This window comes from Bos grunniens, chromosome 3 (assembly GCF_055505025.1).
Source record: "Bos grunniens cultivar Pamir isolate PY7600 chromosome 3, Bosgru_T2T1.0, whole genome shotgun sequence".
Classification (NCBI taxonomy): Eukaryota; Metazoa; Chordata; class Mammalia; order Artiodactyla; family Bovidae; genus Bos; species Bos grunniens.
The window spans coordinates 41969893-41983015 of NC_141167.1; the positions used below are offsets into that span (position 1 = coordinate 41969893).

Sequence of the window (13123 nt, forward strand, 5' to 3'; positions counted from 1 at the left end):
TTGCAACTATTCTATACCTAGACAACTATTCTCTCTTTCACTTTCAGTACAATATTCAATAGATTACATGAGCAATGAATTACATTTTATTTTTAAAATACGCTTTGTGTTAGGTGATTTGCCAGACTGTAGGCTAATGTAAGTGTTTCAAGGAAGTTTAAGGTAGACTGGGCTAAATTACGAGGTTCAGTAGGCTAGGTGTATTAAATGCATTTTTGACTTAAGATATTTTCAACTTACAATTGGTTTATTGGCACATAACTCCATTATAAATGGAGGAAGATCTGTATGAGCAATTTTGAATTGCTGGAACTGTAAGGGAATTTCTGTAATTTAAAGCTTATGAATTTATTTCCACCCCCATGGCAAAATCCAATATCATCTTTGCTTATTTTTCAAATTCAGTTTCAGTTCTTTTACTTAAATAAAACCAAAAAAAGTATTTGCTTTATGTTGGTTTGCATGTTCATGGAAAGGCCATTTCTATGTCCAATCATATGTAATTGTATATGTGAATATGTGTGTTTAAGTACATTGAGTTATATGTTTATTTTAATACAGTTAAAATCTAAACATTTTTTACTTTGGAAGCTAGAGAGTTCTGAAATTTAAATCAATGGATACATTAGATACCATAGCAAATGCAAATATTCATATCTCAGTATTATTTCTGCCCCCACTCTGGTAACTCAAGTATCCAAACCAACTTAACTTAAAAAAACTAGACATTGTAAAAGATTGAAAAATGCATGTTTTCACACACTTAGTTGGAGACAGGGTAATATTGATCAATTAAAGAAGAATGAAAGTCTTGTGGCTCAGGATGGTAAAGAATCTGCCTGCCACCTGGGAGACCCGGGTTCAATCCTTGGGTCCCGAAGATCCTCTGGAGAAGGGAATGGCAACCCAGTCCAATATTCTTGCCTGGAGAATCCCATGAACAGAGGAGCCTGGCAGACCACAGTCCACAGGGTCGCAAAAATCAGACTCGATTGAACCGACTTAGCATGCACGTACACTGTAGTCAGCGTTGAGAGAGGCATAGAGTCCCCTGAGAGAGATGATATTTAACTTGATTTTAAAGAATTTGGATATATGGAGGAGGATGGACATGCAAAAGAAAGAAGTGTATGCAATTATCTTGAGGGGATTTCCATCTACTAATGGACACCACTTAGATTATTTTTATAGCTTATTGTAAATAATGCTATAGTGAACATGGGGATGCATATATCTTCTTGAATTAGTGTGTTCATTTTCTTCAGATAAATACCCAAAGTTAAAATTGCTGGATCATATGGTATGGTGTGCTGCAGTCCATGGTGTTGCAAAGAGTTGTAGATGACTGAGCGGCTGAACTGGACTGAACTGAACTGAATAGTAGTTCTATTTTTGATTTTTTGAGATACTGTTTTTCTACAGTGGCTGCACAAATTTACATCTCCACTAACAGTGTACAAGGGTTCCTTTTTCTCCATATCCTTGCCAGCACTTATTATTTCTTATCTTTTTGGTAATAGCCATTCAAATAGGTGTGAGGTGATATCTCATTGTGGTTTTGATTTGCGTTTCCCTAATGATTAGTGATATTGAACATCTTTTTATGTACCTGTTGGTACTCTATGTCTTTTTGGAAAATATCTATTCAGATCCTCTGCCAGTTTTTAAATTGTTCTTTTTTGCTGTTGAGTTGTTTGAGTTTCTTATATATTTTGGGTATTACCTCCTTATCAGATATATGATTTACAAACATTTTCCTTCATTCAGAAGGTTGTCTTTTCATTTTGTTGATGATCTCCTTTGCTGTAAAGAAGTTTTTTAGTTTGATGTAGTCCACATTGTTTATTTTTGCTTTGGTTGCCTTTGTTTTAGGGTCATATCCAAAACTGATATGAAAGAGGTTACTGCCTATATTTTCTTCTAGTTTTATGGTTTCTGGTCTTATATACTCAAGACTTTAATCCACTTTGAGTTAATTTTTGTGTACAGTGTGAAATAGAAGTCTAGTTTCTTTAGTTTCTTTTTTTTCCCTTTTTTTTTCATGTGATATTTGGTTTTCCTAACACCATTTATTGAATGTGTTGTTCACTGTATATTCTTGTTTTTTTTTTTTTTTAAATATTAAAGTACCATAGATGAGTGTGTTTATTTCTGGGGTCTGTACTCTGTTCCACTGATCTATGTGTCTATTATTGTGCCCAAACCACATGATTTTGATTACTATACCTTTGTAGTATAGTTTGAAATCAAGGAGCATGATTTCTTCCAGCTTTGTTCTTCTTTCTCAATATTGTTCCAACTATTCAGGGTCTTTTATGGTTTCATGTAAATTTTAGGATTGTTTGTTCTGTTTTTATAAAGAATGCCAATAGAATGTTGGTAGGGATTGTACTGAATATGTAGATTGCTTTCAATAGTATGGACATTTTAATAATGTTAATTTTTAAAATCCATGAACACAGAATATCTTCACATTTGTTTGTGTCTTTTCAGTTTCTTTCATCAATGTCTTATACTTTTCAGTATACAGGTCATCTACCTCCTTGGCTAAATGTATTCCTATGCATTTTATTCTTTTTTATGCAATTGTAAATGTGAGTGTTTTATTAATTTTGCTTCTCATGGTGTTGCTGTTTAGTTGCTGAGTCATATCTAACTCTTTTGTGACCCCATGGACTGTAACCTGCCAGGCTTCTCTGTTCATGGGATTTCCCCGGCAAGAATATTGGAGTGGGTAGTCATTTCCTTCTCCAGGGGATCTTCCTAACCCAGGAATTAAACCCAGGCCTTCTGCATTGCAGGCAGATTCTTTACTACTGAGCCACTGGGGAAGACCTTTGCTTCTGATAGCTTGTTATTAATGTATAGAAATCCAACAGATTTTGCATATTTATTTTGTATCCTGCAACTCTTCTGCATTATTTAATTGGTTCTAACATTTTTCGATAGTCTTTAGGATTTTCTATATACAGTGTCATGTCATCTGCAAATAGTGACAATTTTCCTTCTTCCTTTCCAATTTGGATGACTGTATTTTTATTGCCTAATGACTCTGGTTTGAACTTCAATAATATGTTGAATAAACAGTGAGAATTGGTGCTCTTGTCTTTTTCTTGATCTTAGAAGAAAAACTTTCAGCTTTTCACTGCTGAGTATGATGTTAGCTGTGGGTTTGTCATATATAACCATTATTATATTATGTTTTCTCTATAATGACTTCATTGAAAGTTTTAAAAATCATAAATGGATGTTGAATTTTATTTTTCATTGTATAAATGTAGTGCCCTAGTTTTTGGTTATCTCCAGAACCTTTGTGATTATCTGAAAAACTTGTTTAATTTTTAATAGCCCCCAGTTTTTCAGGTTCTGCCTAGACTTTTCAATGTCCCACAGAAGAGTATCTTGGTCAGCATCTAGATTTAGACTGATTGACAGCCAGACACTCAGTCAGCAGCTTTTAAAGTATGCAGATGTATACTGTCCTGTGAAACCATAAGAATTAGCCCTGATGGCCAACAGACCAGATCACCTGGAGCTGTCTCCTGTGCAGTGGTGATAAAAATTGAGGTTCCAAGAATGTAAGCTTCTTTTGGGGAGAATCAGTGCTGTAGTGGGGCAGAGAGAGAGCACCAGGATGGCGTCCCTGGCCTATGTTTACTGAGAGCCCCTGTGTAGACCTGTAGATGTGCACTATACCTGAAGCTTGCCCCTCGGGCCAAAGCTCCAGATTAAGCAAATAGGACACTTTCACACAAAAAAACTGGAGATGTGTTTCAGTCTGTGGTTGATTTTGTGCCCTGAGGGTGGTAGGCTGCCAAGAAGTGTCTTTTCTGTTGTTGCAGTCCCATGGGACCCAGAAATCCCTGGACACAAGAGCCAGGCATTCAAAGACAATCTCAGCTACAAAAACTGGGGCACCAGATATAAATACTGAGGCATAAGACATGGAGGAGCCCCCTTTCAATAGGTGTTGGCATTTTAGAATGCAGCAGAGGGAGACTGCAAAGGTAGTGCCCACCTTCTGAGGTCTCTGGAAATGTTTACAATCAGCCCTCACGTTTCGGTTGCCCCACTGGCTGTGGCTATGGTGATTAGCTGATAGTCCTCCTTCATAGGAAAACTGAGCTCCTGGATCTGTTGCTTCTTTTCTCTTTCAAAATTGCTAAACAATTTCGAAAAAGGAAAATAGAATTAGAGGAGTTATAGTAACTGATTTTAGGACAGTGTGATGTAGGGATAGATACTAAAGACCACTGGGAGTTCATGCATATATGATAAAATAATTTTTAGAGTACAGCACCTAAGTAATTCAGTGAGGAAAACAATACTGTTTTCAACTCTTAAGTGCTGGATATTTTAACTTGCATATGGAGAAACATAATCTGGATCATAATTCATGCCATATATTTAAAAAATTCAATTTGGAATTTAGATTTATACAGGAACTGAAATATATATATATATATAATTTCTGGTAGAAAATGTATGATAATCTATGTGACCATGGGTTAAAGATTTCTTATAACACTAAAAGCACACTAAATAAATAAATAAATTGTAAAATATAAAAACTTAAAAGAATTGCTTTATGAAAGACACTATCAGAAAATAGAGCTACATACCTTAGCTTTAGAGGAAATATTTGCAAAATACATGTCTGGTATAAAATTAGTTTTTAGAATACGTAAATAACTTCTACACATCAGGAAAGAGAAAAATAACCAGATAAAATTATAAACAAAATATTTGAACACATAATTCATGAAGGAAGATATATAAATGAAAAATACATGAAAATATGCTCAATTTGGGGGAAATGGCTATGTGTATACATATGGCTGAGTCCCTTCACTGTACACCTGAAATTATCACAACGTTGTTAATTGGCCATACCTCAATACAAAATAAAAGGTAAAAAAACCCAACAAAATGCAGAATCATGCTGCTGTACACCTGAAACTAACACATATTGTAAATCAATTATGCTTCAATAAAAAGATGCTCCATATTATTGGTAATTAGGGAAATGTAAATCCAAACCACGATAAGATATCATTACACTCCCATTGAATGGTAAAGTAAGAAAATAAACAAATGAAAAAATCCTGATAGCAAGTTTTGACAAGCATGCAGAGCATTTGGAACTCATTCACTGCTAAGGAGAATGCCAAATAGTTTAGATTTAAACAGCTTGGTAGTCTTTTTTTAATGAAGTTGAACATACATTTACCCAATGACTCAAATATCCTAGTCCTAGGTATTTCAGTTCAGTTCAGTCGCTCAGTCGTGTCTGACTTTTTGCAACCCCATGAACCGCAGCATGCCAAGCCTCCCTGTCCATCACCAACTCCCAGAGTTTACCCAAGCTCATGTCCGTTGAGTCAGTGATGCCATCCAACCATCTCATCCTCTGTCATCCCCTTCTCCTCCTGCCTTCAGTCCTTCCCAACATCAGGGTCTCATATAATGAGTCAGTTCTTCGCATCAGGTGGCCAAAATATTGGAGTTTCAGCTTCAACATCAGTCCTCCCAATGAACACCCAGGACTGATCTCCTTTAGGATGGACTGGTTGGATCTCCTTGCAGTCCAAGGGACTCTTAAGAGTCTTCTCCAACACCACAGTTCAAAAGCATCAATTCTTTGGCGCTCAGCTTTCTTTATAGTCCAACTCTCACATCCATACATGACTACTGGAAAAACCATAGCCTTGACTAGACGGACCTTTGTTGACAAAGTAATGTCTCTGCTTTTGAATATGCTGTCTAGGTTGGTCATAGCTTTCCTTCCAAGGAGTAAGCGTCTTTTAATTTCATGGCTGAAGTCACCATCTGCAGTGATTTTGGAACCCCCCAAAATAAAGTCAGCCACTGTTTCCCCATCTATTTGCCATGAAGTGATGGGACCAGATACCATGATCTTAGTTTTCTGAATGTTGACCTTTAAGCCAAGTTTTTCACTCTCCTCTTTCACCTTCATCAAGAGGCTCTTTAGTTCTTCTTCACTTTCTGCCATAAGGGTGGTGTCATCTGCATATCTGAGGTGATTGATATTTCTCCCGGCAGTCTTGATTCCAGCTTGTGCTTCTTCCAGCCCAGCGTTTCTCATGATGTACTCTGCATACAAGTTAAATAAGCAGGGTGACAATAGGTATATACCCATGATAAATTAAAACATATGTTTTTAACAAATGTTTTATTATATTTGAATGTTTACTGTAACTTTTTTCATGGTAACCCAAACCTCAGAACAATTCAAATATCTATTAATCAGTTAATGGATAAGCAAATTGGTACATCCATATCATGAAATACTATTCAGCAGTAACAGTAAAACTCCTGATACACATGACAACATGAATTGATCTCAAAAGCATTATCTTGAATGAAAGAAGCTACACATGAAAGATTACATGGTATATTATTTTATTCATATTAAATTGATGTGAAGATGAGGGAGGAAAATATTCAGTTGTAGAAAAGGCAAGCTTACGGACAAGAAGCATATTGGAGGTTGCAAGAGCTAGTTGTAGGAGAAGGGATTTATTGCAAATGGGCAAGAGAGTACTCTTTGGAATGATGGAAATATTATATATATTGATTGTGTTTATGTTATAGAAATTGGTACATTATTTAGCTTAAAGTTAGCAAATTTCAATAGGTTATTTTTACTTCAGATATGTTAATTTTTAAAATCACACTTTAACAACTGGATAAACATTGGAACAACATGACCATTGGTCCTGTCTCCCATCACATATAAACATTAATTTCATACGGACCATAATATTTAACATAAAGAATAAGATTATAAAGTCACATCTAACTCTTTGTGACCCCCTGGACTGTACTCACCAGTCTCCTCTGTCCATGAGATTTTTAGGCAATAATACTGGAGTGGGTTGTAAACATTAATTTCATATGGACCATAATATTTAACATAAAGAATAAAATTATAAAGTCACATCTAACTCTTTGTGACCCCCTGGACTGTATCCACCAGTCTCCTCTGTCCATGAGATTTTTAGGCAATAATACTGGAGTGGGTTGCTATTTCCTCCTCCAGGGGAACTTCCCGACCCTGCGTTTCTTGTGTCTCCTGCATTGCAGGCAGATTCATTACCATTGGTGTCACCTGGAAAGATTATAGTATTTAACATAAAGGATAAGATCGTAAAACTTTTAGAAGAACAAATGTGAAAAGCTCTTTGTGACTTTGGGTGGGCAAATATCTTAGAGTATGCTGCTGCTAAGTCACTTCAGTCATGTCCGACTCTGTGTGACCCCATAGACAGCAGCCCACCAGGCTCCCCTGTCCCTGGGATTCTCCAGGCAAGAACACTGGAGTGGGTTGCCATTTTCCTTCTCCAATGCATGAAAGTAAAAAGTGAAAGTGAAGTTGCTCAGTCGTGTCCGACTCTTAGTGACCCCATGGACTGCAGCCTACCAGGCTCCTCCGTCCATGGGATTTCCCAGGCAAGAGTACTGGAGTGGGGTGCCAGTGCCTTCTCCGATCTTAGAGTATAAATGATACCAAATGTAAAAGAAAAAAATTTATAGTGTGAGTTCAGTAATTCACTAAAAATTTCTCACTACATAACACTTTTATTAAACTGAATAGGCATGCCACAAATTGGAGGAGATATATCTACTGAAGGATAAATATCAATGTATAATGAATGCCTACAAAAATTAATAATGAAAACACAGATAACTAAATTAAAATAGTCAATGCATTTGATTAGACACTTCATAAAATATGATATGCCAAAGGCCAATGACACTTGACAAAGTTCTCAACATTACTAATCGTATCTGGCAAATGAAAGTTAAAACCACAATTTGACACCATTTCAAACCTTGTCAAAGGTCTAAAGTTAAAAAAATAAAGCTGACATTACCAAATGCTGGTGAGAATTTGCAACTACTGGAATTTTCATATTTTGCTGTGGGTTATATAAAATATTAAAACCACTGTGGAAAACTGCTTAGTAGTTTCTTTTAAATTTAAACATACTCTGTGACTATATTCAGAAATTTCACACCTAGGTAGTTACTAAGAAAAATGAATATATGTGAACACTTAAAACCTGTACAAAACATTTTTAGCAGTTATTCATAAATACCCTCGAATGGTAGGAACTCAATTGTTTTTCAGTAGGAGAAAGGATAAACAAATTTTTATATATTTACAAAGTGGAATACTAATCAGCACTATACATTAAAAAAAGAATGAAGTACTGGTGGATGTGACAAAACGGAACTCAGTGACGTTAAGCTGAACAGAAGAAACTAGAGATAAGAAAATAGACTGTACAATTGCATATGATACACTGATAGAAATTTTTATTTTTAGAAGTTTTATTACTGGCTTATATTTTTTATTAGAATCTACTTTTTTCTAGATTCTTTTTTCACTTTTGAGTCCGTTAACTTTACCAAGAGATGAATGTTATCGGTCACTTTTTCCTGGACCACACTGTAACGTTCTTCAGTGTTCTTTTATTTCTAACCAAGCTGTCTTAAATCATATCTTTAGATATTTGCTTCATATTAATGCCTTTTTATTTTTTGGTTCCTTTTTCAGAAATATTAATTATATGTTGCTTGCTTCTTTTTTGTCATTATTTCTCCAGCCCCTTTAAACTCTTTGTTAATTTCCAATTTACTTAGTGTTATTTATGTTTGTATGTTCCCTAAATATATTTCAGCATGACCTATTTGGCTTTCTGTTGCTTCCAATTTGGCCTTTTTTTTCTATGTTGATTTTACTGTGTGCTTCACTTCTTCATTAAATTCTGTGAATCCATGTATTCATGTTTATCTTCTTTTGTTGTTTTATAGGTCATTCACTTGACAGTTCATTATGGAATGTCTTCTACCACATATTAGACATTTCTCTCAATTGCTGTGTCTCTTTTATGTAATCTTTTTGTGTGTGTGTGTGTGTAATAAAGTTTTATTAAAGTATAAAGGAGATAGAGAAAGCTTCTGACATAGGCATCAGAAGGGGGCAGAAAGAGTACCTGCTTGCTAGTGTTAACAATGAAGTTATATAATCCAAAGACTATCTGGAGGTTGTAAAGACCTCATCAGACCTACTCTCATAATTTACATTTTAAGATAACACTGTCCTCAGACAAGATACATCCTTGTAAAGACCAGGTCTACTCCCATAATTAACATTTTAAGATAACAGAAGGTTTAATCCAAAGACTGTCCTCAGGCAGGATACATTATTGTTATATAATCCTAAGGAATGTGGAGAAAGAAAAAAAGTTTGTCCTTTCTTCCTCCTTGAGAATTCCAGACCCCTCTCTCCTTGGGGACCCCTAGACTCCCTATCAACCTGCCTAGGAACTGACTCTCTCATTCCCCCCTTTTCTTTTAGGAGAATTATGTTGCCTAGGGAAAAGGGGCGTCGGTCTCATTCCATAACTACTTTCGAGCTGACAAGGGGCGTTGTCCCTAAATTGGTGAGGCAACATATTCTCCTAATCTTCATATTGAGGATATCTGATCCAGGGGCCCCAAATATCTCTCTTTCTTGCTCTCTTTCATCCGTATACTCTCTATTTTTACACACACATGTGTGTCTGTATTAAGCTGTTTCAGTCGTGTCTGACTCTTTGTGACTGTAGCCCTCCAGGCCCCTCTGTCCAAGGGATTCTCTAGGCAAGAATGCTGGAGTGGGTTGCCATGCCTTCCTCCAGGGGATCTTCCTGACCCAGGGATCAAACCCAGGTCTCCTGCATTGCAAGCAGATTCTTTACTGTCTGAGCCACCAGGGAAACCCATCTTACATTGATGATTGTATAATAATTTTTCAGTATTGTTATTTCCACTTGTCATTCATGAATGGATTGTAGTTTAAAGGACTTGGGATTAATGCCATTTCAGATACTATATTCTCTCATCTTATGGTTTGCCCTTTTGTAATGTTTGTAATATTTACCTTGTCAGATTCATCTTGACCCCCTGGTTGAATCCTTGGAGACTTTGCCCTGTGAAGCAGTTGTTATATTCTCTTAGTAATAAAATTCAGGCATAAATAGCTCTAGAGCACAGTTATATAAGGTTGTGTTATTTCAGTTGTGTGTTTTTTTAAAGGAAAGAAGTTGAAAGAGGGCATCTTTGTGGTGAGGTGTCAAGAGATAAGACTTAACTGAAATGTTTTGATGGGATTGTGATTCAGCAAGCCACTTAATGAGGATCTATTACATTCAAGACCCTGCAAGGCATATCTGCCTATTTCATTTAATCCTCACGATAACACTGTGAGATAGGAGGCATTGTGCCTGTTTTTATAAGGAAGAACGAATCTCTGAGAGGTCATGAAAATTGCTAAAATCCCCCAGTATTGTACACGATAAAGTTGGTTTCTCAACCTAGAATTGAATCCAGTTTCAGAGTGCTTTCCTTATAAAACTACTGGCTTGCACTGAATGTAGTTTATATTGGAGAATCTATAAATGCTTATTGCTAAAATCAGAAATATTAACTGCTGTCTTCATTTTAAAGCATACAACATTTTAGCCATGTTTAATATTGATCATATATGGTTGCAACCACATCAAAAATACATACAACAAATCCCCGGTTTTCCATCGATAGACATACAAGATTAGAAGGATCAAATGACTTGTTAAACATTCTGTAATCATTCATTGGGCTCTTACTAGTAGCTGAAGATCAGTGAGATAAAGTCTTTTTTTATTTGGGAATTGACTACTGTCCTTTACATTCCTGATAAAATTTTAGTTATCCTACAAGAGCACATTTCTGATTTATCTTCTCTATGAATCCTTTCCTGGTTCTCCTTTGCAGTCTTATATAACCTTCCGGTTTGCTGTTACTATTTCAATAATATATCAGTAACTATTTACATCAATTGTTCAATCCCATTCTGCTACTCTGCTTAGACTGTATAATCCTTGAAGACAGAGATCATGCCTTTTCATCGATGTATTCTCAGGGCTTATTCAGTACATAGCCCTCAATAATGCTCAGTGAATGATTGTCAGGTAATTGGTAAATGAATAAGAGTATTTGAGTACATTGATATATGAATTCATAAATGAATTGCTTTGTCCTAAACTCTTTTTTGCATGAGTTTTAGCATGATCTTTAAAGTGTAAGTACAATTTTGCTAAAACAAAAACAAACAACATCCTTTCTGACAGTGCATTCAATGCAAGCCCTTAAAAAAAAAAAAATGGCTGAAAATTCTCCCAGATTAGAGGAGGCTTCCTTGATAGCTCAGAAAGAAAGAAAAAAAAAAATCCTTTAATTTAGAGGTAGCAAATGTAAGCACTGTAATTGGAACAACATTTGGACTAAATCCAGGTTACCAGAATTTTAGTCCTTGTTATGCCATTGTTAAGTGGGTGGCAAGTCACTTTGTTTAGGACTTTATATTTCTTCTGTGAAATGAGGGAACCCCATATGGCAAGTGTTACAAAATGACACTTGAATAAACTTCGAAAACCTCTGCTCTAAGGAACTGATCGAGGAGGGGTATTATAGGCAGTACTGGTTTTCAAGCTTTTCTCTAACTGACAGAATATCTTGTCAAATAAAATCTTCCATGCGGCCCCCAAATATAAAATAGGTAAAAATTGAGATTTTATGACTGCCAGCATCTTTGTCTTCTACCTGCTCAGTCTGTTCATTCATTCCATATATATATCAGATATGTTAAATACTTTTCAAATTCATGAATGAGTCCATTCTTATGATGAGGTCTAATCTTGCATCTTTAAAAATAAGCAAAGAAATTATAGTTCCTGAATATGATGATAGTTAAAGACCAGTAAATATATTTCTGTATGTTCCTTTATGCTCTATCACAACAATGTTACAAACATTCTGGTATATTCAGCCTTCTGCTCTTGAAAGATTTCCTCTTTTTTCATATGTCCACCTCAATCTGAACCCCCAGTCTTTCAGTGCAGCTGGAATAGACTGTTTGGCCCCAAATTAAGTGTCTGCTTCTAAACAGGTGGTAATCATGGGCAGAGTTCATATCCCATTTATTCAGTCAAGTCAGAAAATATCATGCCATTGGTTCATTTGAGGTCCTGGGAAGATTCCTCACATTTTTGTCATCTTCCTCATAAGAAGTCTGTAATGATGTGGTATTAGTATTTCTGAGAAAGGAGCACACAGAAATTGTGTGTGTGCCTGCTTGCTTAAAATAATAATGAGCTTTGTTACTTCAATCTTCTTCCCAAGAAAAGAAGAATTTTACATTGATGATGAGTGTGTGAGTATTTGGGGGCTTCCCTGGTGGCTCAGATGGTAAGGAATCTGCCTATAATATGGGAGGCCCAGGTTCAATGAAGAAAATCCCCTGGAGAAGGAAACGGCAATCTGCTCCAGTGTTCTTGCCTGGAGAATCCCATGGACAGACAAGCCTAGTGGGCTACAGTCCATGGGATTGCTAAGACTCCGACATGACCTGAGTGACTAGCACATTCACACTTTTTCTTTTCATGTAAGTATTTGGGGTCTTTGATTAAAAAAGAAGACTTTGATCAAAACCAGAATCTCCCACGTGTCACACAAAACATATATGAAAAGCATTATACTGATGGACAATTCTAAAAAGCCAAGAGACTAGGTCTTGTGAACCAACATCAAGAGTCTTCTGTATTAACTTAAAATTATTTTTAGATATTAAAGCAAATACCTAATTTAGAAGAAGAAAATACTTGTGAATCCTTGCTCAAGCACAAGAGAAAGTAGAGGCAAATTATTATGCCATTTTAGCTGTTTTAGATCTACAGTTGTTGTATAGCCTAAGTTTTTTAATTTGATGTAAATTTGTATGAGATTACATAAAAGAGTAGCTTTTCATAGGCTCCATATGTTCTGCAAACAGCAAACTCTTATCTCTTTTTTGTTTCATTATTTTAAAAAATATGGTTTTTTTCTTGTCCTGAGATCCCACTTTAATGCCCCATTATCCTCTGTATTTTGGTCCTAGACCATCTTCATTTGCTGCTTGTTCTATAATAAATAATTGTTTGCTGCTTCCAAGAGGCAACAGAGGATAATGGTTAATTGTGTGAACTCTGCAGGCATATTGCCTGGCTGTGAAATCTGTCTCTATCCTTTCCTAGAT

At 35.8% G+C, this 13123-nt stretch overlaps 1 protein-coding gene across 1 annotated transcript in view; it reads left to right on the forward strand.

Moving 5' to 3' along the window:
• Nucleotides 1–13123, forward strand: part of PDE4B (phosphodiesterase 4B) — a 669313-nt gene that overhangs the window by 97364 nt on the left and 558826 nt on the right. The gene's annotated exons all lie outside the window — the stretch shown is intronic.